The sequence below is a fragment of the Ornithodoros turicata genome, chromosome 10, assembly GCF_037126465.1.
Source record: "Ornithodoros turicata isolate Travis chromosome 10, ASM3712646v1, whole genome shotgun sequence".
In the NCBI taxonomy this organism is placed as follows: Eukaryota; Metazoa; Arthropoda; class Arachnida; order Ixodida; family Argasidae; genus Ornithodoros; species Ornithodoros turicata.
The window spans coordinates 1,723,069-1,750,889 of NC_088210.1; the positions used below are offsets into that span (position 1 = coordinate 1,723,069).

General features: G+C 47.7%; 1 protein-coding gene and 3 long non-coding RNA genes across 7 annotated transcripts in view; 2 read left to right on the forward strand and 2 right to left on the reverse strand.

Moving 5' to 3' along the window:
- The window catches only part of LOC135371150 (uncharacterized), a 279,646-nt gene that overhangs the window by 156,073 nt on the left and 95,752 nt on the right, over positions 1 to 27,821 (reverse strand). The gene's annotated exons all lie outside the window — the stretch shown is intronic.
- On the reverse strand, positions 3,736 to 4,446 carry LOC135370092 (uncharacterized). Its single transcript, XR_010415211.1, has 2 exons — positions 4,342 to 4,446; positions 3,736 to 3,916 (listed from the first exon to the last, which is right to left on the reverse strand). It is a non-coding gene; the product is annotated as an uncharacterized LOC135370092 (long non-coding RNA).
- On the forward strand, positions 10,288 to 10,862 carry LOC135370777 (uncharacterized). Its single transcript, XR_010415449.1, has 3 exons — positions 10,288 to 10,520; positions 10,575 to 10,719; positions 10,784 to 10,862. It is a non-coding gene; the product is annotated as an uncharacterized LOC135370777 (long non-coding RNA).
- LOC135370091 (uncharacterized) lies at positions 19,983 to 20,698 on the forward strand. The gene is made up of 2 exons (XR_010415210.1): positions 19,983 to 20,097; positions 20,523 to 20,698. It is a non-coding gene; the product is annotated as an uncharacterized LOC135370091 (long non-coding RNA).

Sequence of the window (27,821 nt, forward strand, 5' to 3'; positions counted from 1 at the left end):
TGTCTTAAACGAGCAAGTGCAAATAAGCCCTGTGAAATCTTCTTTCTCACATGGAGAATATGTGGAGACCAAGTGAGACAAGAATCTAAATGTACACCCAGGAATTTGACAGAGTCGACTTTCTGGAGTGTTGCATCACAACAAATAATATTCAAACTGTGATTTGCGATTTTCCTTTGCCGTGGATGAAAAATCATGTAACATGACTTGGTTAGATTAATTTTTAGCTGATTTGCAGCGACCCATAGAGACAGTCTTTTAAGAACCAGGTTGGCCTTAGTAATAACCTCAGGTACAGTGTTGCCTTCAACAAAAATGTTTGTGTCATCTGCGTACAAAGCTGTAACTGTTGATAAGTACTTGGGCAGGTCATTCACATAGACCAAAAATAGAAAAGGTCCTAGTATAGACCCTTGCGGGACACCGCAAGAAGTCACACGCATTGACGAGCGTTTGCTATCAATTTTAACATACTGTTTTCTGTTGGTTAAGTAACTCCTGAAGAGATCAAGAGGTAGCCCTCGTACCCCATAGCGTTCTAATTTAATTAATAAAATATTATGATTAATGAGGTCAAATGCCTTTGTAAAATCAATAAATGTGCCCAATGTTAAAATTTTGCTATCCATGTTGTTCTTTAAATACTCAACAATATCAACCAACGCGATTTCAGTGGATTTTTTCTTCGTGAATCCATATTGCGAAGGCGAAAGTAAGTTTTTATCAGAAAAAAATTTCTGCAACCTGGATAGTATACTTCTCTCAATTACTTTACTGATCACAGACAGAACAGATATTGGACGGTAATTTGTGGTAGCCAACCTGTCACCTTTTTTGAAAACAGGCACCACCTTCGCAATCTTTAATTCGTCTGGAAAAGACCCCTCTTGATACATGGAGTTAATTAATTTAGCTAAAGGAACAGATAATACATGTCGGAAGCGTTTCAACACAGGAACAGATATCCCATCATGCCCAGCTGATTTTGTATTGTTTAATTTCTGAATGATACTCTCGATTTCTAATGGAGTAACTGGCGCAAGGAAAAACGAGTCCGGATTGCGCGGAGGCAATGGCAGTTCTGGAACATCATTATCTCCATCGACATCGCTTATGACAAAACTTTCACTGAGCATCTCTGCAATTGTTTGCTTGTCGTTAACAAGCTGTCCACCAGTACCACGGAGCGCAGGAACGTCACACTTACACACGTCACGTCTTAGTTCACACTAAGATGTTCACAACACAGTTGTGAGACCAGTCTCACTCAAGAAGGCTACCAGTAGACGCATCACTGATCACAGCAGCTGATCACTGTAGTTCACCACCGTCCGTTGCGGTAGTGATAGCGGGTACTTGCGTTGGAAATTTTCCTCGTACAAGTCTTGACGCATTATCGAAGCAGCTGGCCCCGTATCAATAATTAAGTTCATGAAGACGTCGTCAACAGACACTTCGGCATACAGCTGATTCTCATTGTCCTTCACAGATTTTAAGCACAATAGCTTTCCGTCAATTGCCTCAACAGCATTTTTCAGGTTTCTCAACAGGTTTCGTCTTCCAGCAGCCTTTAACAAAATGTTCAATCTTTCCGCAGCCCTTGCATTTACAACTTTTCACTTCTCTGCACTTCTACTACTCTGCACTTCTCGTCGTTAGCAAAATGTCCAAGCTGACCGCCTGGATACGACACCAACTGCTTACCGGCACGTTGTTTTGGTGATTTTGGAGCTCCGGCTGGTGTTCGGTCTTCTCCCTCTTCTCTTCCCTTCTTGCAATGCTCCGCACTGGACTTGCTGAACTTCTCCCATCTGTGGCCCACTTGCGCACCATTTTCACATGTTGTAGCCAAAGCTCCTGCGGAGTTCAACGACAGACGTCAGCCTTCTGTGAGCAACCGCTCACGCAATCCTGGGAACGAAGTGCCTTCCAGTAACTAGTCTCTAATCGCGTCATCCTCAAATGTCCCAAGTTGACACCTCTCCTCGAGACACAGCAGATCCCCGACGAACGCCTTCGTGGACTCACCCAGCTGCTGCTGTCTTACAGGAAAACAATGCCGTAGGAAAACTACGTTTGCTTTATACCCAAACCTTCTGTCAAGCACTTGCAGCGCTTGTTCAATCTCTGGCTGCCTATTTTCGTCCCGTCTTTTGCCGTCGTCCTTCACTACGTCACTGTCCTGGCCCACTACGGCCGCTATTTTCAATGCTTGGGTGACACACTGCCCCTGAGCACCCCAAGACGTAGTAGCAACGCCTTCTTCCGTGCAGCTGTGAACGTGGCATCAGCAATAGCAGCCACGTAGTTCAGAAACATGCTGCGCCACTGCTCCCATAGCAGCTCTGGTTCTTCCGGCAATGCAAGAAACGGCGCCGGAGTGTGAAGGGCGAAGTAGGTCATCATTGTGGCTGCGGACTCGTACTTTCCTCTAAGCCATGGTCGCCAATTTGTTCTGCCTTGAAAGCACAGAGGGATGAGGTAGCTACTGCACAGATCTTTTAACAGCTTATCAATGCCACCTAGCGACATAAGAACCAAACAACACACGTGGGCTCAGATGATACGTGAAATACAACAAAAACAAAATAAGATTGCGTTACATGAAACCAGATAAGGCACGACACAACATACGTTATGTTAACGCATAGGTTATGTGGCTTGTAGATCTATAGGAGGAGACTTACTGTCTGCAATAATGGGAAGGTTAATTACGATCGAACACTTCAATGCCGCCACATTTGTGCGCCTGGTTATATTGGCAGGGACAGCAACGTGACAACAATGCTGTAGCAAAAGGTATCAGACAAAAGCCGGCGCACAGAAAGTGCCTTAAAGGGGTTGTGTCACTTTCATAGATACATCATGGACTCATTGTACCACACGCAAGAATACTGAGGGGAAAAAATGATCTTCTACGTGTCGTACTTAGCACGATAGAACCCCCCCCCCCCCCCCGATGTCAGAGAGCTCAGAGCTGCGTCCATTCTTATTGGCAGTCGTAAGCACGTGCCTTCTCGTGCGGTGCCTCACTGGCAGCGGCGATGGTTGTGTGGGAGACAGTTTCCCGCACCCATTCCGGGTCGAGAGGGAGTAAGTTGGTCGAGGAGGTAGAAAAGAGAGTGGAAATGGCACGATAGTGTCCTCCTTTACCAGATGTTGTGAGCATGCTGGATTCTGTGCTGCAGCGTGCTGTCCCGTGAGCGCTGTTCCGGTTCCTATCGCCATAAGTATGAAGCTCTTATTTCAATGGAATTAAGTTACAAGTAGTGGACATGAAGTACCTCCAGAAATGAATTCTGTAACCAAGTGGGATGTTGTGTGTAACGAGCGATGAGTTTATCGTAGAAGCTGGATGTGAAGTTGTCTTCCTGTCACCACCCCTAGTGCCCCCCGCTCTGTGATAATTTACGGCGTAATAATTTACAAACAAACGCAACGCAAACGTAACGATATTTGGATTTTGTGTGTAAAGAGCAAGGAATTTGTAGTAAAAGGTGGATGTGAGAAGTAGGTACTGGACTCTCACAGTGCACAACGCTCAACTGTCCTGAACACGATTTAATTAGCAATTAGAGCTAATTGGGACCCCCCACATTAATCAGCACCCTCCAGGGAGCCACCACACTAATTGGGGAAAGTCTAACTCGTGTCCAGACCAGCTGAGCGTTGTGCACTATGAGAGTCCATAAAAAAGAAAAATAATAGGCAGAAAATAAAATAAAAAGATGGAAATAGAGTGGAGAGAAACAATTTATTCGAAAATCAACGATGCCGCGGCGAAGAAGCCGCTCCGCAACACCCGAGTGACCAGCGCCCGCCATGTTGGTAGTTTGCACCCAGCAGTTGCAGAGATCGACGACAGGTGGCCACGTAGTTGCAAGGCATCACACCAGATGCCGTCACCGTCATAGCTCTAGACGAGAAAGACAGAACAAGATACTACGGTAGGTAAAAACGGCAGCACTGCTAAACAAGTCTAGGCATGCGAGAGAAAAGGTCTAAACGCTACTGCTAAACAGAAAACAGTACACATCGGGGGAAAAAGGCTTACGGGGACGATCGCTTAGGCCTAACCACAACACTACGCAGCTAACACAAGGCGGGAACCACACATCGCTAAACATGCGTCAACAGGCTTGCTCACCGCAAAACAAGTCTAAACATGCGAGAAAAGGCTTACGGGGGGCGATCGCTTAGGCCTAACCTCAACACTACGCAGCTAACACAAGGCGGGAACCACACATCGCTAAACATGCGAGAAAAGGCTTAGCACGAGCGCGGTCACCGCTAAACACGGCAAACATACGAGAAAAGGAGCGCGTCAAATCACTCACTCACCTTTTCCCCCGCGGCAACTTCCAGGCAGAAACTGAGCAAGCGCGGAGAACATACGTCTGCTCTCTACGGGAGGCAGCCAGCAACTGAGCGAGCGCGCGGAGCGCACGTCCGTCTTCCGCGACGGTCCGAGAGAAACTGAGAGAGGCGACGCGCAGCGGCAGCCGCGGCAGCTATGGATGCGCGCGCGTCCTCTGCTCCACCCGTCCGCGCATGCGCGCGCGCTGCTAGCTCCCTCTGCGCCGGCCTTGGGTGTTTTCGGTTTCGGCTCTCTGCTGCGCGCGCGCGCGCGCGCGCGCTCCTAGCGGCGACGGGTGGCTTTTCAGTTTCGCTTTCATTCTCCGTTCTTTGCGCGCGCGCGTTTATCTGTATAAAGGCAGCGCGCACCGCGCTCGCGTCATCACTACGTGAAGATGTTCAGCTACCACTCTTTACAAAATTGTTCCCGCACCCACGCTTCTTGGGAAGAAGTGGAGAAGGAATGTTTCAACGGCGAAAGTCCCCGCAACGAGCTCGTCATCACTGCTTTTCGCTACGTGATAGACATGGTAGGCTTTGGCAATATAGGAGAGATCTCGCCGGGGCCACTGCAGGAGATGGTGCGTCGGATCTACGCCCGTTACAAGAACGTCTGCATAACGGTTCCAGACGGACCCCTGGGACTAATGTGCGAATTTGTGAGCTTGGCCAACGCAGAATTCAACTACATCGCTGCAGACATCGTGGACCTTCTCGCTCGTGCCATCGCTCATATTAAGCACGCCCTGCGGAAGCAGCGACATTTGCAAGCAGTCTACATCGCCAATTTTGTCATTGATTTATTGAAATACCGATTGGTTATTGACATGCAACGCATTAAACAGTCCGAATAACTTTGACGAGACTCTGTGTGTTCTTTCACTGAAACATCTTTATTGAATACATACAAAGGACTTGGTCAATAGATGCCTGCACCCTCCCTCCCTTGTCTGATCTCACGAACGCAGCATTACGAGATGATCAGACGTGCCAGAAAAGGGGAATCTTCATCGCAGCGCCGTCATTGCGCGGGTCACTGCGCCAGCACGATGACGGAATGGTCATTCTTTTCGTACACCCATTCCGCTACCACACTGCCACGATGTCCCGTGCGTCTCCTGTCTGCGAGAGAGAGAGAGAGAGAAGCATGTCTCGACTAGAACTTTTATTCTCGATTACATGCGCGTGCAGCTCTTTGTTCAACGGTTACTCGATGCCTGACGTCGACGGTCTCGGGCTCTCTTCCGGGTTTTCCGGTGCTGCACAAAGAGGGAGTACTATCGTAATGCGATACGCGTCAAAACACCCGTAAAGCTTACCGTATTCGCAGCTCCCATAAGGGAAGGAGTGTACGGCATCCACGAGATAGCGTTTGTCGTCGTAGGGGACCAAGCTCTTCTTGAGTCTCGAAATGGTGTACATCGTTTGCTTTATACTCTGGATGGTGCACTGCTTCTGAGAGACCGCCTTTTCATTGAACAGAGAATCTCGGTACACTTCGTGCAATAAATGTTTCCGCACCACGTCTTTCTTAACTCCTTTGGCTCTCGCGATCTGTTTGTGTGACCCAGCCAAGAGAATGCTGTACATTTTCGCTCGGATGGCTACGACTTCCTGAATAACTCCGCCCCCCGTCTTGTCTTTGAAGTACCCCATCTGGTTCGCGTGCTCGTCGTTGAAAAGTGGGTGGTCTGGCGGATAGGAAGACAGATCTAACTCACTCTCAATCTTCATCAGCTGCTCTTCCAGGCTTTCACACGTGAGAGAAAAAATTACGCTGTCCGTGTCGCTATAGATCAATTGCACTGGACATGTCAAGCGAGAAAAGAGCGACTCGTAGATGAAGCTGTACATTCGGACTTTGGATATTTCAAGAATGGCAAAGCCCACGTAAAGGGGGTGCTTGCATTTGATGCGGCGTTGTTTCATCTCGTACAAGATGCACTTGTCACTCAGAATGAGAAAATGCTGACTGTCGACGGAGCTAGCCTTTCGTAGTGCACTTTCTTTGTCGTAGGCTATTGCGTACCTTTTCATGCGTCTCACATTTTGTATCGACTTACCGAACGTGCTGTTCGACATGGTTTTGTACAGAAGTCTCTCGAATTTCGTGCTCGCGGCATTCCTCAACGCGACGTTTCTCTGCACGAAGGTTCGCAAAAAGTCGTCTTGGCGGAACGAGAGGATGCTGTGAACACGTTTTATTTTCATGCCCAACCTCACGTACAGAGCGAGCAATGCATAATGAACGACGTAGCGTTCTTTGTCATAGCACGTCAGCAAGAGTTTCTTTGTGGGAGGGGCGTTCAGCGCCAACGCATCTTTCAGGTGTCGCTGGTAGGGGGACAGTTCGTTCTCGTCCACGCACCTGTGTTCGGGTGCCAGGGGAAAATCCCTGGTGAGCGCGTGCAGTTCTTCGGGATACAACAAGTCTACCACATATACGTAACCCACTTCCGAATCGTGAGGAATGTTGAGAAAATCAATCTCGCTCCACCTCGAAGGATCGACCCACTCAAAACCACCTGTCGGGAGATGGAAAGTCATCGCGTACGGGTACAAACTATTCACGTCGAGGTACTGGATAAAAGTCTTTTCTTGCTGGGGATCGTAATCGTCGCACCCCTCGTGATTAGCCCGACAGTATCTGTGGAAGCTGTTACAAATGCCTCCCCTGATTCCCTTCTCGATCGTTTCGTACATCTCACGATCGCTCATGAGCTCGAGTTTGACTTTGGTGAGCTTCAGAGCGCTGCCCCACGCGTAGCTGGCGAGGGACACGGTGCGTAGGATATCCATCCCATCCGTCTCTAGCGCGATCTTCCTGAAATACAGCACGACGTCGCAGAGCTGACAGGCGTCGAGCGTGGCGTAGAGACGCGTGTAACCACCGAGGTTCTTACATTCGAACAATTCGAAAATCTCTAGGGCGTACTGATAGTCCTCGTCCGTGATCTCTTGGTCGTTCAGGTCACTTTTGAAAGCTTCCTTTGGCGGTAGTGCGGGCAAATTGTACGCTTCGAAACTGTCGACGAAGGTGTACGGGTAAATGCCCTTCCTGAGGAGACGCCGGAAACGGTCACCATACATTTGGCGGGTACAATGAAACGCGCTCTCGCCACCGCTCGCGAGCAGGGTTTCCACCAGGTTCGCCAAGGACAGGTTGAAAAACTGCGTGGTATCGCGGAAATGGAGATCGCCAATGTTGAACCCTCTTATCTTTTCCGTACTCGAAGCTAAGATCCACGGCTCGCCCAGATTTAGAACGTGCATGTGGCGGAGAAGGGAGCTCAAATCGTATTGCAGGTTGTGCACGCACACGACGAGTTCTTTGGTATTACGACACGTAAGGTTACACGTATCACACAGCGTCGCGACAAAATTCGAAGAACCGGGCTCTACGAAGCAGGTGTGGTCGTGATGCGATACCTTCCGCGTATGTCGGTTAAATTCGATTCCACAAAATTCGCAGTGCGTAGCGCTCGCGTGCCGAAAGTGGTCTTCCATACTCATGACCAACGGCGCGGGACAACTGTTCAACCTATCGATTTGATCGCTAAATCGCTTGAGCGAGAGCAAGCATTTCTCTGCTGCGTTGGGTCCCAAATAGCCATCTAGGCCTAGTATTTTTCCGTCCCAACTTCTCACTACAACGATGCAGTACGAGCTCATCCTGTGCACACTCACAGCGTCCTTAACGAGTGCGTCCTTTTCCAAGACGCTCTCCGTGTCCAACACCGCGAAATAGGGATAGGGATGCATGTACTGTATCTTGTTGAAGGAGACACACTCCCCCGCTTTTGGCATTTCGAGAATCACTTCGTTTACGTCGCGACACAGACGTTCGTGTTGCTGCAATGCCTCTCTCGTCCCGTAACCGGACGTGCATTTCTCGCAATAAAAGTAGCCACTTCGTCCCATGAAAGTGCTAAATTTTCTGATTCCATAGAAATGCTCTCTAACCTCGAGCAAGTGGACTTTATCTTTATAGAGCGTACAGGGAACCCGTCCGGTAGATATCGAACTCGTCTGCTCGTCGAACACGTAGATGTACACGGAGATTTTGTTTTTTCTCTCCCACAGGGAAATGTCTTCGTAAGTGACTGGGAAGCAGGGCGGCCAGTACGTTACGCGCGTCTCCGGATTCGAAGGATTCATGTACTTGCGGTATCTAACATAATCGTTTGGGTTGTTTCTCAACGGATGCAAGAGTGCCAGCACGCTATACTTGAAACACTCGTTTTCGTGATTCGGCGGAAGTTTGACGTTTGTGAGAGTCTTTCGTTTTCTTTTTAGCAGCTCGGGAAGCTCGATCGTGCACCCAATCCGCTTCGGTTTTAAGCGCGTTAGTTTTAAGTCGACACATTGGACGTCGTTCGAGGTGAAACCAGACCCTTCTGTCGCATAGTTTTCTACGCGTTGCGAGGACTCTGCGATGGCAGCATTTATCGCGCCTTCGATTTCTTGGCGGTTATGCACCACTCTCAAGTGAAGGTTCACGTGGAGGAGATGAGAAGTCAACCCATCGGCTCCGTCCTTAATCATGAGCACCTTCGAGCACAGACAAAATTTGAAAGGCATGGGATAAGCTTCGAGGACGTGCGTGATTACTGGAGCTATGCTCGGTAGATAAAGTCGCAAATCGTCGACGTTGTCGTCGTGTGGGGAACAGAGAAGCGTGTACCTAGTAGCCGTTCCGTCAAATGCCTCATCTGTGACAAAAAAAGGAAGGAATCGTCTCTCCGTGACGGAGGGATGATTCTCTACGACGTGTTCTCGCAATTCAACGATTCTACGTCCCTGGACAGGCTCAGCTTCGTTTTGAAATTCTGGGCTTGCATCTGGTGATTCATCTCTAACCCTACCAGACAGAGGAATGAAATCTGCATACGACTGATCCCCTTCCCACATGAGCAATTCGTCTGCATTGTCATGTCCATCTAGGGGTTTGTCGTCGTCCGTTTCAGGTATTACGAAAGGCGGACTACTGACTCTGTCGTCGTCGTCGTCGTCATCTGAAAGGACGACTGGGCTATTACCGAGATTCTCTATTCTAGCTTCGTGCTCTCTTTCTACGGCCACGAGCATGGCATCGATGGGGTCGTACTGACATACGAGACAGCGTGGCACTGCAGTCAAACAAAATCAGTACGAGATTTCCTCTCACGAAACAATGCTCACTTTTCCCTTCAGTTGAGGAACGCTTGAGATTGATGATGATGATGATGAGAGAGGATGGGGTGAGTCCCTGTGTGTGTGTTCAGTGTCATGCGGTGACAGCGGCTATTGGTTCCTGAAAAAACAATGCTATACATAGAATACACTCTCACAGCAGAGACGGTCGACTTACATTTTGGTCCACGAAACGCCTCGTGTCGTGGATGGGTGCCCCTCGTGGGCTTTCGATCAATCGTCGTAGAACCAGCGCACCTTTTATAGTCGCTACACCGCTCTCCTCCTCCTCGCATTGCAACGGTGTCGTCTGTACTTTGACCACCCCGCCTTCCGTCTTTCGCGCCTTTTTGCGATGTCGCATATGACAATGATAATACCATCGACGTTGAATAAAACATTACACTATTTTCTAGCTAACACTCTGGGCCGACTTGTATATGACGACGAGAAGACCCAGAGTGGGATTCGAACCCAGGATCCTTCTACACTGGACGCGACACACTAACCACTAGTCTAATTCGTACTGCGTGACGTTTTTCGTATTGCGGGGGTTCGTGTCTACACACGTCACAACATGTTCAAACACGTCCAAACATGTTCAGACACGTTCAATGACGTCATAGAGAGGAAGAGAGAGGAACGAGTGTGTCCAGGGGCGACTTCGCCGCCCGTGTCTGAACACGTCCAAACATGTTCAAACACGTCTTAACATCTTCAAACACGTTCAATGACGTCATAGAGAGTGAGAGGCAAAGCTTTACTATAAATGTCGAAGCGAATGGTCGATCGTCATTCCATCATGATCAGCTTGGTAGATCCTCGTAAGTAATACCCATGACGTCATCATCGCCGAAATGTTTGAAGAGTTTCGTTTCCAGTGTACAACACTTTTGCTGCGCGTGAAGTCGGTTTTTTCCCGCCTCACATATTTCGGGAGATTGGCAGCGCCCGCTTCTTCTGTACCAATTGTGGTGGATTGTGGTCCAAAGGTACGCTTCCTCGTTATTTTTTAATACGTTCTATAATCGTTCACATTTTTTCAGAGCAAAAGCATTGGACGGACCGATTGATTCGCCCGTTTCTCGGCTGTCGGACGGTACCGTTCGACGTACGTTGCGAAGGACTTCGACTATTGAAGGAAGATGGAGAAGATGGACCATCAGTGTCACTCTGTGACTGAAGAAGATTGTACGTGTGTGTGTTTGAGTTAAAAAAAAAAAAACACGCGTTTCTCACACTCCTTTCGTTGCAGATTACGAATGGCTACTGACGGGAGATCTACCCCTGGTCCTAACCTTCAAGCCTCCTCCAAAGACCTTCTTTTTGCGAATCGGCGATCAACTGACTACCTGTCGTTGCGGTGGACTCTGATCGAGAAACCCCAGCCATTGGTTAGACTCGAGCCTTCGTCCGTATTTGGGCTGCCTTCCCGGCTACGAAACCAAAGCTGGAGCCTAATTCATGTGTAACGAGAAATAAAAAAAAAAGGTTGTCTACTCTCATTCCGTCTCAGTCATGATGACGCCCGAGCAGAGGTTTGCCACCTTTGTGCAAACACGAATGTATCGGGACTTGCTGCGATTACGCGATTATATTCACGGCGATAGCTGCGAGGGAGACTTTCGCTCGATTCTCAAGACGATACCCTTACGTCTGTTCACCGTCAGTGGGAAGATTGCAAAGAAAATGAAGCGTTTCGTAGATTACAAGCTCGAGCTGCTGGAGAAGTATAGACGAGGAGAGACAGTCGACCCGTGTCTCATCAACGCGGGTTTCAACCGACCTATCGTCCGTCGCTACTGGCTTCTCCACACATCCCTCGACGTCACGGTGCAGACCGGCGACGACGGTGAGCGTCGGGTCAGCACGTTGGAAGATCGTCTCGCAAGGGTCTTGTGTATGTCGTGAATAAATATACTATTTTTTACGAAACGAGCTCGCTCACGAGGAGACGTTTTATTGTTTTGTCATTCTCTTCGAGGTTACAGGAAAACATGGATACACAACTTTTCAAGCTGTAGCGTTTCGACATGCGCGTGGCTACGTAGATACAAAAAAGCCCGCAGTAAGGCGAAAAAGGCGATTGAATACACTTGTCGTTATACTCGTCCACTACAGGTAAAGTCTTTCGAAGGTTTGCTTCGATGGGGGGAAGTCCGTAGCTGTCGAAAAACACGGCAGACCCGTCGTAGTTTTTCAGGTAGAGCACCCAGTGCTGCCCGCGCCTTCTTCGCTCTTCGGTATTGATGATTAAATAGCCGGGCTTGCGTAAAACGAAGGCTTCGTCGGAAGCGCAAATGCCTCTCAGCATGGAGGAAGCGAGGGGGTTCAGGGACACGAGTTCCAAGATGTCGCTCTCGTACATCTTTTCTTATGGGAAGGTGACCGTACGGTCCTTGTCGACGTACATGAGCTTGGGACACTCGGAAATCAAGAGGACGGTGACCGCGTGTGGAAGGGCTTTAGCGAAGCGTAATTGCAGGCGAACGTTTCCTTTTCGCCACTCGTTCAAATGCGAAGGAGAAGAACACTTGTCCACGTCCAAGTTGAAGTAGAGAAGGAACCCGTTCGTTTTAAATCGCTCGTAGCTATACTTGAAATGTTTCTCTCCCAGTTCTTGCAAGAAGTTAAAGTAGGGAATTTTGACGAGGTCGTTCTGAAAGTCGTACTCGGCTCGCACTTGCTGGCCGTCCACGGAGAGCATCGAATGAGACAGGTCGTAATGACGGAATTTGTAGGGGTTCGATTGGATGTCGCCGAGAAAGTCGGACGTGGCGAGCAGGGCGACGCATAATTTGGAAGGTACCCTTTCGGGGTAAACGTTTTCAAAGTGAGCGTCCAAGCTCCCGGCACTCAAGCTCCGCACCTTGGTTTCCAATCCGCGTAACACGTAGATGGCCGGCGTGGTCTGAAGCCGCCGCTCGTATTCCAAAAATAGGGAAGGTGCCAGCGTCACCTTTTTCAAGTGTAACGTCATTTCTTTAATGTCCACCTCGTAATTGTACGTTTTCTTGTCTTTGGGGACCGATACGAGTTTAAATTCGTCGTTGTTTAACAGGAAAACGACGCGAATTTCGACGGCAGGTACCATCAGGCGCGGCTGTTGAAACAGGTCGGTATTGATCTGTCCGACCAGGTTAAAGTATTTTCCACCCTTCGTCGCTTCGTAACGTTGTTTCGGACCGCGAGAAGAGACGTCGTAATCGTCCTTTAAATGTTCGTCGTCCTCGACATAGAGTCCAGCCGCGTGCACTGTTTCTTGAGCCATGGGCGTGGAATGAAGCACGACGTCCAAAATACTCCTGTAGGCGTACAACTCGTTGGAACTGACGAGCTTGTTGTTCGCGTAAACGGTGACCGTCTTAAACATGCCGCTCAACAGGTGGTTTATTGGGAAAACGACATCTTTCTCGTCCATTTCTTCCCCGTCGTCGCGAACAATGCGCACGGTCAAAGACACGAAACTGCCGTAGAGATCCAAGTGTGCCCTTTGCAAATTTTGAATACAAAACTCGATCACAGAATTATTTACCCCGTTGACCGGATAAAAGAGTTGGTACGAAGTATCTTCCACGCCGTATTGAATGGAAGGGGGTTCGAATATCATCACGTCACTCGTAAGACAATGCGGTGACCGTTGCGTCTGTATTTTTGCTTTCGTTGACGTCATGATGGACGGAGCGCGCACAGCGGATGTGTGACCTTCACGGCGTACCAAAGATATCTGCAGGTGCGTCGTGTGTCGGCGCCTTTTGTTGTCTTTTGCGGCGTTTCTTTCCATTGTTGTTGTTGTTTCCAGAGCCCTCCATGGAATCCAGCACGTCTCTCCCCGTTGCTATGGCCGTCTTTTTTACTGCGCGCGATATTCCTTCGCCATCGGCCAAATTCCGCGCCAAGCGCTTCAACGTTCTCTTGGCGATCGGTTTTATTTGCTGCCAGATGGGAACGATAAACTTGGATATGTTGCTCAACACACCGCCCCCTCGTTGGAAAAGGGGTCCCGTGTACACGGGAATTATTTTGGGGGAATTACGGTACATATTTGAAATGCAACGTTAGATTGGTTCTGCCTTTGGACCGCAACGGCAAACGTCTTCCCGTTTCGTCCGCGAGAACGATCGTCACTGAGGGAATTTCGAATTGAGACAGGTTAAAATACTGGATGTTATCTAACGTGTAGGTGACGACGTGCTTGTCTTTCTCGTAATAAAAGGGTAGTATTTTTAATATCGGTTTTTTCCCGCTCCCCACGTACGTGGGTTCCACCCCCGACAACACAAGCAGGTCCGAGAAACATCTCTAAGACGTCACTTGGGGAAGACGACGATATCCCTATAACATCCGAAATACAGCCCCAAATGATCCCTGTCACGTAACAATGGCAGACCCGGATATGCTTCTGGGACGTATCTGGCAGGTCCCATGGGGCTTTCTTTGGGATTAGCATGGTACACAAATGGGATGTGCCCGAAGGGCGCTCCTCCTCTCCTACCCCCTCTATTTTTCTGCGTTGCTTGGCCCCGTTACAAAAAAATGCGCACTCAATACTAAATGCGCTTGCACAACGACGATTGAAAATTTGAAGCAGGGAGTTCAGAAAAGAACTAGTTTATTCTTACTATTGAGACTCGCAAGTGTAATTCTACATCCATCGTTTGCATGCGGAATTGAAGCACTTGGCATAACAGTAAATCACAATATCACAGCATCAAGAGCAATCCACAGTAATAAACTGTATATCACAGATCAGCTTTGTTGTGGCCTTCCTGTTGTTGTACTTTTGTCTTGTCTTGTTGTACAAGTACTTTCTCAGTCAAGTCTCAACTTACCTTACTCAACTCAGCCTTACAATAACAGATTGCACTGCTGGAAGGGAGATGCTCCAAAATGTTTATCAAACATGCAGCATAGTAAAAAGAGAAAGCTTAAAACATAACCTAATTACCTAAAAATTAATCGCTGGGCATATCACCTTATGAAAGAACTGGCTAGAGAGTGTTCCTTTCTCTATGTCACATGAACTTTGTGATATCCGTGTTCAATAAAAATGAAAAATGACCATAAAAATATCATGGCACCAAAGACTGCAACACACTAAAAGGTACCCACAAAACAATCTGTAAAAACAAACAGAAAATACGACCTTTCATAATACCCTGGCATTCAAACACTAAGACAAACTCCAATGAAAAAGACTGACTTCGCCTGGGCATGTTGATGAGATGCGGCGACCAGGTATCGTTCTTCTCGCAACAGTGTGTGAGTGTGAATAAATGATGGTACTTAGGCGATGGCAGGTTCCAATAAGACAATGAGATCATCTCAAATGTATCAAAGTTCCAAGCACTGTGCACTTATCTGCATGTACAACACATGAAAGGTGAAAGGTGAAAAAAAAAAGGTGAAAGGTGAAAAAATACTGACTTGTAAAACGTAAAAAGTGCAGGTAGCCACATATTGAAGCACACATGATGCTTCAGGTACGAAAATTGCAGTCAGTTTTGGAAGTGCTTCCTCCGGGTGGGAAGGCCGCGATTCAGTCAAGTTCGCACGGTCAATGTCACGAACCTCATCCACATCACTGCTCCCGTGGTCGCCAAGACTTTGATCTACCAACACGGGACGTGGCTGATGGTCACTAGGAGTGTTCACCAACATCGAAAGCGGTTCGCTTGACTGGCCCACAAACATCGAACGCGTTTCACTGCCGGCGTCACCATCGTTGCGACAGTCATATGATGCTCCTTCAGTTTATCACGCAAAAGCTTCCCGCTACAGCTTGGCTCACATGACGATGAAGTGTTCGCCTTGATGTTCGTTTGCTGCGTCTCATGATGAACACACTTTGATCGAGGAGTAGCTGACGATGTTCCTAAACCGAAGTTAAACGAAGAAAAACGCGTTTGAGCATTACAACGCTTTGCATGTTTTCAAACTAACAGCAAGCTTCACTCTCGATTCCGAATAACACATCAAAAGTATACTTACAATTCATTGACATAACGCCGTTGGCAGCAACATTGACAAGGCCTCGCTGGAGCACATGCGATCGCACGAAGACCGTTGAAAATTGTACCGCGTAGTCAGCAGTCTCGCCCTCCTCCTCTCATTGCCATGAATCAGTTCCCCCTCCACTCGTACAGAGGTCTCTGACATGCTCCCATGGGGACGTTTTTCGGACCTCTTTGCTCGACGTAGCAAGTATAAGTTCTGAAGGCATCCCCACGGATCCCTCAATCGAGCCAGCGACGTTGGGATCTGTTTGGGACGTCCCCAAAACGATACGTGTTGTCGGGGTACGATATCTGTGTAGACGATTATGTTGTGAAACGGGGGTTCCAGGAGTACCTCGACGGAGCTCGTGGCATCCTCATCCCCCGTGAACACGGTGCGCGATTCGAAGCCCAAAAGCACGGCCAGGTACTCGGAAAGTCTTAGGGTGGAGGTGCCCTCGGAAAGCCGAATTTTACATTTCTGTTCGGTTCCGTCGAAGCTGAAGCGCGCGCGTTCGCCTACGCGCTGATTAATCGCATTTAGAAGTGCTTGCGGCGTCGCATAATAGCCGGGAGGCACATGTACTTGCAAAGATCGAGGAATTTTCGTCTTGATCGTGAAAGAAAATTGGCGCGCTATGGGGAGAGAGACGCGTAGCGTTTCTTCGTGTCCCTCGACGGCTGTGAGATGTAGCAGCTTGACAAAGGGCTCCGGTACGTGCAACCCTTTCGGTGTTTTCAGAGAGTACACGTTATCCGCGAATTCTAGCGAGGCGTCCAGCTTGTGCGTCTGGAAATACTTGTTGAGTGTGTTCCGTAGGGACGTGGTTTCCGAATTCAGAGTGACGTCGCCGAAAGCGACGGGTGCGGCGTGCTCCAATAAGATGGAGGTGGCTTCGCGTTCGCTCAATTTGGGAGGTTTCACCGCACGACCTGCTTCGCGGGACGCTAGCGAGGCGTCGAGCGCCTGTGCGAGCCGAGGGTCCAATTCCACGGCTTTCACGTCCACGGGTAAGACAAAGTCGTATCGCGATTTATTGTACGCGAAAGAAACGTCGAATTCCGAAAGGGCTTTTCCCAAATCCCTCTCGAGATCCGAGGTGACGCGAAAAGTTCTCCCGGCTTCGACCGTGTCCTCGAAAGAAACCTCGATTTTTGCATCTTGCTTTTCGTATCCGATATTTAAAAAATCGTTACTTATGCTGAGATCCATCAGACCGACTTTATACCGATTCGAGAGCTGAAGCGGACTATCGAAAGCTACCATGAAGGCGTTGAGTTTATTCGAGGGAAACTTATCCATGCTGGCGTTCGAGAGCAGGTGGACGTAGATGTCTGACATCATTTCCCAATCTTGACCACGTCGCTGCTCGGAACCCAACTGTCGTGTTCTTTGTCGTAACCGAACCAGCGAACCAAGCAGAAGCTCTGACCGTTCAGTTGCTTCTTTCTCAGCACTTTCGTTACTGGCCAAGGCTGATTGGCGTCTCGGGTTACGACGAGTACCTCCTCCGGGTAGAAAGATCCGTCCACTTCCTTACCCCGGTAATCTTCCAGGTGTACGACGGGAGGAGAGGTGTCTCTCAGGCGGGAGACGGTGAAAATCTGAGGCGACCAACTCCCTTCCGAGCTCTTATGAAAACCTTTTCTGTGAAGTAGGACCCTCACTTTATCCCCCAGTTTGAGCTTCTTTTTCACGGAGGGTACGACGGGCTTCCCATTTATCTTATTGAACAGCTCCAATTCGTTTTCGGGCGTGACTTCGGACGGGCTGATGCCCAAAGTCCTGTGTTTGGTGGTGTTGTAGTCGCGCACGATCTTGGGAAGCGCGGAAACGAAGTGGTATTTTCCCGTTACTCTAAAATAACGGAATATTCTGTCGCGTAAAGTGCGTATGACGCGCTCTGCCTGCGATGCTTTGATTACTGGAGAGAAGGTAGAATAGATGTGTACCTTCTTTCGTGAGAGATACTCCTTGACGGTCTTGTTGTAGAATTCCCCGCCTCTGTCGCAAAAGATGCGTGTAGGTACGTTACCTCCCCGAAAAAGTCTTATCATGGCCCTTTTCATTTCGGCGGGGCGCTTCGTCTTTAGCGGGAGGGTGCGCAGAAAGCGGGAGAGGGAATCGATTGCCACGAGAATGTAGCGGTAGCCACCGTTGAATCTCTTGTATTTTGAAAAATCGGCGAGGTCCATTTGCCACACGTCGTTGATCTTGAGTGCGATGATGCGTCTCCTATTAAACTTTCTTCTGACCGGATGGTGGAGCGTGTAGGCATCCAGCTTTCTGAGAATGACGAGAGCCTTCTTTTTGCTCAAGTGATGCGCTTTTCTATAGCGTTCCACACACCCCAAACCACCCTCTGGTTTCTCATATCCCTCCATAAGTCGTCCACGCAATGGAGGTCTGCTGCTGCTGCTGCTGCTGTTGAGGCTCGCGAGATTTGGGTAGAGAAATCAGACGCAATAGTTTCGAGACTTTGGGGAACCAGGAAGGTTTCTTTCCCGTCTTACGTTGCAACAAATAATTGACGAGTTCGTAAACGGAGGAGTGTCTGATGGGCTTGCCCGACACGGAGACACAACCCTCGCGATCCCAGGAAAGAACCTTCTTTAATTCCGAGACGACCCTTTCCGCATCCTCTTCGTCCACCTCTGGAGAGAGGAGCGAATAGTCAAAGTCATTTGTAGCGTCGGACGCCTTGTTTTTATTGTCGTAGGGGTCAAATCCGTACTGCTTGAGTATGCGATACAGTGCTTGCAGTATGAGTTTCACTTTGACGTCGTCACTCTCCTTCGAGGAAAGAATGTTTCCGATGGAGGAGGAGGAGGTGGTCACTTCAATTCTCTTGGCCATTGGCGAAAAGATTCAACACGGCGGAAAGCAGGAGAGGAACCACCGACGAAAGAACGCCCTGTCCTCGCTGCTGAGACAGATAGCGCTTCAAACGTTGCGGATTCTTGTGAATCTTTTTGTAGGCGAGCCGTCGTAAAAAGCGTTTGTGCTTCTTCAAACGCGCGACCGTATCTGGAGCTAGAGCCACCTTTCCGTTCAATACATTGAGGCAAATTTCGGAGAGGTGTTTCATGTCGGACGAGGACGAACGTGTCAAGACGTCGCGGCGGCGTGGAGGGGGTAGAGTGGAGAGTACTTTGAGTAAAGTGAGGTGAGGGCGGAGATTCATTTCGGAGCGTAGATATATTGACGTTCTCCCGGAAAGATATTGCTACGCAACCTGTGATCCTCGTGCGTATAGTTGTGAAGATCCACGAGTAAATATGCGTGGGGCGACGACATCGCTTGTTTATATGCGTCCACAAAATACTCCAATCTTTTTCTGCCAAATAGCTGTTGGCCGAAATGTTCCATCTGGTGCACGCTGCGCACGGTGCGCCACAGGACGACGTAACTGGCGTTGTAGGATATTGTTCTCAAATGGCTACTGTCGAAAAAGATGTTTTGAACGAGTAAGAAGATCGACGCGTTGGCGTGGTGAGAACCCCGAATGAAAAGATCGGTCACCTCCTTCAAGGAACCGGCGTCGGTCATGTGATCGTCGACGACGATCAGCGTAGCGCGCGACGTGTCCCACTCTCGCGGTAGCTCCTTGGTAAATTTTACGGAGTCCCCGAATTCGTCCTGCATGCTCGGCAAAGCATATTTCTGCACGTAGAATATTTGTGACGGAGGCTTGTCCACCACGTCGTTCAGGTTCCTCAGCACGTTAGCAACGAACGTAGATTTGCCGCACATGGAGGGACCGCTTAAGATACAGCGAAAAGGATGACGGAAACGAAAAGGTTTGGGGGAAGACATGTTGCGTGCGTACACGTTGCACGAAGAGAAAGAAGAGACTGAGACTCGAGGAGAAATGCATCGCTTTTATTTACACATCCTCGTCGTCGTCCTCTAAATCGGAACTGCGTTCCCAATACAGATTGTCCAGGCTAAAGTTGGACTTCTTTTTCGCCAGTCTGTCCGCCGCTAAGATGCGGTCGAGCGTCTTCATCTTGTCCTGACACATTTCTTGACGTGCTTGCAACCATTCCAGACGGTGGACTTGAAAGGCTTCCTCCACGATGCCGCGTATAAATTCGCGAAGTTCTTCGTTTTTTGTCTTTTCCTTGCGACGACGAGAAACGCAGGAGAATAAACCACACATGGCGTTTTCCACGTATCGGTCAGAATGATGACGCGAGCGCGGTGCGCGCTGCCTTTATACAGATAAACGCGCGCGCGCAAAGAACGGAGAATGAAAGCGAAACTGAAAAGCCACCCGTCGCCGCTAGGAGCGCGCGCGCGCGCGCAGCAGAGAGCCGAAACCGAAAACACCCGCGGCCGGCGCAGAGGGAGCTAGCAGCGCGCGCGCATGCGCGGACGGGTGGAGCAGAGGGCGCGCGCGCATCCATAGCTGCCGCTGCGCGTCGCCTCTCTCAGTTTCTCTCGGACCGTCACGGAAGACGGACGTGCGCTCCGCGCGCTCGCTCAGTTGCTGGCTGCCTCTCGTAGAGAGCAGACGTATGTTCTCCGCGCTCGCTCAGTTTCTGCCTGGAAGTTGCCGCGGGGGAAAAGGTGAGTGAGTGATTTGACGCGCTCCTTTTCTCGTATGTTTGCCGTGTTTAGCGGTGACCGCGCTCGTGCTAAGCCTTTTCTCGCATGTTTAGCGATGTGTGGTTCCCGCCCTGTGTTAGCTGCGTAGTGTTGAGGTTAGGCCTAAGCGATCGCCCCCCGTAAGCCTTTTCTCGCATGTTTAGACTTGTTTTGCGGTGAGCAAGCCTGTTGACGCATGTTTAGCGATGTGTGGTTCCCGCCTTCTGTTAGCTGCGTAGTGTTGTGGTTAGGCCTAAGCGATCGTCCCCGTAAGCCTTTTTCCCCCGATGTGTACTGTTTTCTGTTTAGCAGTAGCGTTTAGACCTTTTCTCTCGCATGCCTAGACTTGTTTAGCAGTGCTGCCATTTTTACCTACCATAGTATCTTGTTCTGTCTTTCTCGTCTAGAGCTATGACGGTGACGGCATCTGGTGTGATGCCTTGCAACTACGTGGCCACCTGTCGTCGATCTCTGCAACTGCTGGGTGCAAACTACCAACATGGCGGGCGCTGGTCACTCGGGTGTTGCGGAGCGGCTTCTTCGCCGCGGCATCGTTGATTTTCGAATAAATTGTTTCTCTCCACTCTATTTCCATCTTTTTATTTTATTTTCTGCCTATTATTTTTCTTTTTTATGGACTCTCATAGTGCACAACGCTCAGCTGGTCTGGACACGAGTTAGACTTTCCCCAATTAGTGTGGTGGCTCCCTGGAGGGTGCTGATTAATGTGGGGGGTCCCAATTAGCTCTAATTGCTAATTAAATCGTGTTCAGGACAGTTGAGCGTTGTGCACTGTGAGAGTCCAGTACCTACTACTGATGTGAAGTTTTCTTCCTGTCACAACCCTTAGTGTCCCCTACACTGTGCTAATAGTTTACGGCGTAATAATTTACCACTTCATAGAGATGCGTGAGTAATTCAGGATTAACTAAATTGCATTATAAATGGAACCGTAAATGTAACTTAGTTCAATTAACCATCCATTCATTCATTTTATTCGAAAAAACATGATTTCCAGCATAGCAATATATTTATAGTATGTATAAAGTGACAAGTAGTAGAATTAAATAATTAACGTAGTTACATTAAAATTAGAGCGTTGCATAAATGGGGGTATCTTAATGCAGTTGCGTCATAACAGCTTAAAGGGTAGTAGAAGCGACAAAAATGGGCACCGGGAATACAGAAACTCATGCGGCTCTGACATCACAGCGCACGCCGCTGCAAGTGGGGCAGCGCACGAGAAGTCACGTGCTTACGGCTGCCCAACCTACCTGACAGTGGATCAGTTCACAGTGCCTACACTGAACGCGGACGCCAGAGCCCTCACGGTTGTTCGGATAGAAGCCAGAATGAGGCAGAGCCCAACAAGGTTGTAAGCAGAAACTTTACTGTGAGGATAGGTCGAGACCCTGGGCTTGTCGCTTGTACTGGGAGCACCTCGCACGCAGACCCAGCAGAAGTAACTCTGGGCGCAGACAACACAACGCCATCATCCAAGCAATACTCCGACCCAGAAGCAGGAATCTGGTGGGCAGGGCAGACCGGCAGCCGGAACGAAGAACCCGGTAATAGATACTGGTCAGCAGCAAGTGCCGAACGGAAGAACTCGGACCTGGTGCGGACGGTCAGCCCTAAGCCTTTTTCCTCGCAGAACCCAACCCCGTGCACTTCTGTCCGCGCCCTTACGTCTTTACACTTACTCTTTACGCCGTCCAGAACGAGGTCCAGAAAGAGGTCACACGTGGCACTTCAATTGTGTCCCATCGCAAGAGCAAGGCGCTCTTTGTGGCACGCCTTTGTCCCTCTGGCTGCCCCGAAGACAAACTCGTTACGGAACAATGCCATTGATTTGCCAGTATGTACTAAACTCGTAACTTGGAGCCCTGCCTATGCTTCCTTTGACATCTCTTGTCAAGACAGTGATTTTGAAAAATTGATGGACGCGAATATGTGGCCGGAAGCCTGTGGCCTTTTCCGCGAATTCACTGGTCCCTTGCATGCCCATATGATTTTCACAAGTGATGACGTAGGGCAACGTGTAGCCTCCGCATAATAATTTGTTTGTGTCTCTCAGGTGAAAATGCGCTCACTTCCGCATAATCAGTTTGAGGTTACTCAGTGTTTCGTTCATGATGAGGATGTGCGGGGTCTTGGAACAAAAGATGTAGTGTGCTTCACTGAAACATCGTTATTGCCTGGTATACCCAGTTCCTTTTTGTTTCTTGGTATTATACCATGGTTCCATTATAACGACATAATCTTAATAGGTGCGCATTATTTTCCTCCAACAGTGAGTTTATTTGCAGGAGGAGTGTGGGGAGGTTCATCGCCAGAGGCGATACGCTACCGCATTTCTGGTGGGGATGTGCGGTATAAAATACAGAGCCCCTTCACAATAATGATCGGAGTCCAACGGTGTCCAGAAATGTCGAAAGGGCTTTGAGCGCTGATCGTTGCTGCGCTGGATTAGGCCAGGGACCAATCAATTTCGAGAGGGAGAAGGGGTGAGAGTCCAGCTGACGAAAAGACTCGGACAGTGAGGTCCGGGAAGGTTGGTAGTGAAGGCAATGAAGAAGAATGTGCTCCAGATCCTCTAGAGCACCACAGTGGCAGCAGGTGGGAGAGTCAACTTGTCGCAAGCGGTAACTGCACTGAGCTGTAAAGGCCACATTGAGGCGCATTCGGTGGATTAATGCAGCATCTTGACGAGAGGTGTTTCGTGGCATGCGGATAGCGAGCGTTGGATCAAATCTGCTCAACATAGATGAGGGGCGAATGTCGGTTGTCCATTGGAGGGAAGCCAGGGGTGTCACGAAGCGTCGCAGAATGGAACGACGGTCTCCTCTCAGCAGTACAATACTGGTTCGTTTCCAATAGGAGAGTGCTGCTTCTGCGGCGCTGTCGGCCTGGTCATTTCCCACGACACCACAATGGGCTGGTGTTCATTAACGTTCATTAACGACAGAGTGTCACGTAATTGTTCCGCATTTCATCTGGGTAATGTTCTTCTTGATTTCGCACGCTTTCATCAACTAGCTCAGTTGAATATCATACCTAACAAACAGAGTAATTTTCTAGTCTCGTGTTTCTCAAACTTTGATGTTTATTTAGAGTGTGCAGTTTCGCTCATTGTTCCTGTTGACCCCTACCACATCCCCCTCTCTCTTCTGTTCCTGTGCGCCTGCGTACATTCATCGTGTACATTCATTCGAGATTATATCGGTCTGTATAAGCATTTCGCGGCTTCTCCTCTGTGTATAATTGTGCTGATACTGATGATGCAGTGTTGAATTTTACGAATATTATTATAAATACTATTTCTGAGTTTGTCTAAGTATACCGTACCAAGTCGGCGCAAATACCAAATTTGGGTTTCTGCTCTCACACGCAATTATCTTAGTAAAAAGAGATATATTCACAGAAGATTTAAGAAACTTGGAAGGCCGTTTGACTATGAACAGTTTGCTGCTTTTCGGCGGCTGTTCAAGAAGCCTGCTGACTCAGATCGTAATGCGTATTTGGAAGGGATTCAAGATGACGTAAGAGCAATTCTCGTAATTTTTTAACTTGGCATAAACAATGTAAGCGCGAAAATGTTAGCACCCTGTCTCTATTTGATAGTGATGTGATGAAATTCAGTCAGTCTATCGTGGCGTATATCTTCGCGTCGCTCTTTTTATTTGTGTTTGATAACTCGGCCAGCACAGATTCTGCCGTTCGTTTTACGCAAATGCATGATGTTCACAGTGCCCTCGTTTGTTATTACTGTGAATGATGTCCACAATTTAATTCGTAAACTAAGGCCCGCAATGACACCGGGACCAGACGGTTTCCCTGCAATTTTGCTTAAAGCTTATAGTAACATCCTTTGGCCTGTGCTTGCAATCATATTGAACCTTTCTCTCCAACGAAATACTCGTACTTTTCCAAGACCGTAGAAGTCTTCCCTGAACATTCCTGTCCATGAATCATGCTGCCATAACATTGTTACTAATTATAGACATGTAAGTGTTTTATGCGCCTGCTCCAAAGTCCTTGAACACATTTGTATAAATCTATCATCGTTCTTTAAGCGCAAAATTGCAGACAGTCAGCATGGCTGTATGTCTGGGAGTTCAACAGTCACAAATATTGTATCATTCATGTCAGTCTCCTCCCTAGCGGTTCTTTCGCGTGGTCAAATAGATGTAATCTATCTTGACGTCTCGAAGCATTTGACTTAATGAACCATGACCTGCTCCCTCGTAAGCGTGGTTTATATGGTGTTTCTGACTCTCTTGTATGTTTCTTTACCTCGTATTTACGGCATCGTTTGTACTCTGTGTGTCCGGACACCTCCGGACACCTCCGACACCTATGTTTGGTGTACCCCAGGGGTCAAATCTACGGGCCTCTACTGTTTAATACCTTTATTAATGATGTTGTGTCCTGTGTTAAACATTCCACCATGCTAGAGTATGCCGATGACTTCAAAATAATGAAAAGCACAAACTCGCCTTCCGATTGCCTACTGCTTCGGGAGGATCTTTACAGTGTTATTTCTTGGTGTACTTCCAATTTCCTCAAAATCAACACGTCAAAAACTAAAGTTATCTCATTCGTCTCAAGTAACCCGGCTTCAGTACTTTTCTGATGGTGAAATAACTCGTGTCGACACCATTCGTGATCCCGGTGTTGCGTTCGATGCTTCAATTTGCTTCCTCCTGCTTCAAACTGCTTCCTCCTCTACTATTCTCGATGTTGTATTGCTAGGAAGCGACTTATTTCTGGCGCCTTTCTCCTGTGAGGTACTATCAGGTATATCGGACCATAATATGGTTCAGGTTACTGTTACTCTCGCGCATGCAGTCAGAAGGAGGTCAAATATGATTAAAATAAGAGATTACAATCATACTAGTCATGAAAGTATTATCGACAACTTGGCGATATCACTTAGTCAGTTCTGGTCATTGTCCAATGATAAAGATATTTCTGTTTCTCACTTGTGGGACTTTTTCAAAAACACTGTTCAGTACTGCATAAATAATTTTGTCCCTCTTAAGCGCAAGGCGGTGCACAGAAATAATCCATGGATAACCCGGGAAATACTGCAGCTGAGTCGTAAGGTTAGAAGACATAGAAAGAAACCCTGCAGTAATAGAAAAGACCTGTGCATAGTGTTGAAAGAAAAGATCACCTCTACCAGATCGAAGTATTATGATACTACTCTACATAATTTTCTCCAGTCATCACCACAAAAGTTCTGGCGGCACATATCTACTTCCTTAACTTCACCAGACAAAGAGTCCCCGTTGATGGATGGCGAAGATGTTGCTGATAAATTTAGTAACTTCTTCGAATCTGCGTTCTCAACTGATAACGGTATCATTCCAAATGACTGCTTCGCTTCAAGTGTGCCCCCTATGCCTGACATTGACATCTCATTGCCTGGTATTATATCATCCCTTCTTAAACTAGATTCCAAAAAGACCCCAGGCCCTGATGGCATTCCTAATATTTTTCTCCGAAGTTATGCGGAATGGGTAGCGGAGTACCTAGCGACTATATTTTATAGATCGTATCACAGCGGTGAGGTACCGTCAGATTGGAGAATAGCTAAGGTTATTCCAGTTCACAAGGGGGGCAACCGGAAGGAAGTTAAAAATTACCGCCCAATATCTCTGACGAGTTATTGTTGTAAAATATTTGAACATATTCTTACTAAGAGTATGGTTGCCTTTCTTAATGAACACAGTTTGATACACTGCAGTCAGTACGGTTTCCGAAGAGGTTACTCGACGACTACACAGTTAATAGAGGTCGTTCATGATCTTTCCGAGGGTCTTAATAATAAAGCTCAAACTGACATTATATTTTTGGATCTATCGAAAGCGTTCGATAGGGTTTCTCACACTAAATTGTTGCACAAAATTAATCAGTATTTGAAAAACCAGAAGGTCGGCAAATGGTTAGAGGGCTATCTTGGAGACCGTTCTCAATTCGTCACCTATAATAATAGAAACTCTGCACTTACATCCGTGACTTCTGGTGTTCCCCAGGGGTCAGTTTTGGGGCCCCTTCTCTTTATTATGTTCATGAACGATCTCCCAATACATATTACCTCTAAAATTAAAATGTATGCAGATGACTGCGTTCTGTATAGGCAGATCACTTCTGTTGATGACCAGTGGGAGTTACAGAGGGACATCGACAGAGTGTCGGAATGGTGCCAGAAGTGGCAGATGACGCTAAACTGCGAAAAGACGCTGTGCATGACAGTGACCCTGAAGAAAAATTGCCTTTTGTTTCCCTATACGTTAGCCGGTGAGCCAATTAAACTTGCAACTAAACACAAATATTTGGGCTTAACGATCAATAATAAACTTTCGTGGCAACCCCACATCACAGAGGTTTGCTCCAAAGCGTATGGTCGGCTTTTTTCCCTGCGTCATGCCCTAAGATTAGCTACACCTTCCACTAAATTAGTAGCATATACCACTTGTATTCGCCCTTTAATTGAATACGCCTCTATAGTTTGGTTTCCACAAGCTAAGACGATGGTGTCACAGCTTGAAATGGTTCAGAGAAAATCACTGCGCTTCGTATACAGTAAATACAACCCTTTAGACTTTCCTTCTGCGCTGCTGGTACGGGCAGGCCTTCCTACATTAAAAACACGAGTAAGGATACAACGATTGAAAACCTTTTGGCAGATTCTGACAGGAATTTTTAAAATTCCATATGATGAATATTTTACATTTATTCAGAGAGGTGCCACCAGAACAACCCATAATCGTTACATTAAGCCCCCGTATAGTAGGGTTGAAACCTTTAAAAATTCCTTCTTCCCTATAGTAATTAAGGACTGGAATGCACTGCCTAGCGATCTTGTCAACTTCAACTCTCTTGCCTCATTTATTCGTGGAATTGATGATTACTTTCAAAAAATGTAAACACAGTGTATCTTATTTTTGATGGTGTTTCGGTACCGTTCTGGTAGCAAAGTGTCGTTTGTTGTTGATGCCTACTCCTGTTTAAATGCGTGTTCAGTTGCTCGTTCAATTATTGTTTAATTGCCATTTAAGCCTTGCTAATTTTGTTATAATTCCGAGACGGTGGATTTACTTTTGCTGTACAATATGCTCATGACCTGTACATTTTCTTTTATTTTTCACACTCCTGCAAATGACATCTTGGTGATGTCAGCAGTATCCCTCAAATAAATAAATAAATAAATAAATAAATTTCATAAACATCTGAGAGGAATTCGTTCCGCTGCTCTGTGTATGCTTGGTCTGCTCACCTACTGCTGTAAAATGTTTTCTTCTTACACGGTATTTCTTACTCTCGGTGAAATTTGCGCCCCTCCCCGACTTGAATATGCATCGGTAGTATAGAATGATTTATGTGCCACCGATATCAAACGTATTGAAGCTGCGCAAAACAGGGCACTTCATATTATTCATTCGCGTTTCTTTCGGAACGTCCCCGTATTTTTGTTTTATGACTATGAGAAGCTCTCGAATTACCTGCACTTGTGTTCCTTGTGTTAACATTCATGACGTGATGTTTCTATATAAATGTGTGCAGTTCATATTACCCTTTTCAGTTAGGCCGCCTAAATTTTTGTCTCCCAAGTACTACTCTGCGGAACCCCCACTTTCTATGTCAACCACTGCTATCCTAATCATCCTCTTACACTACGCCAAATTTCTTTAACTCAC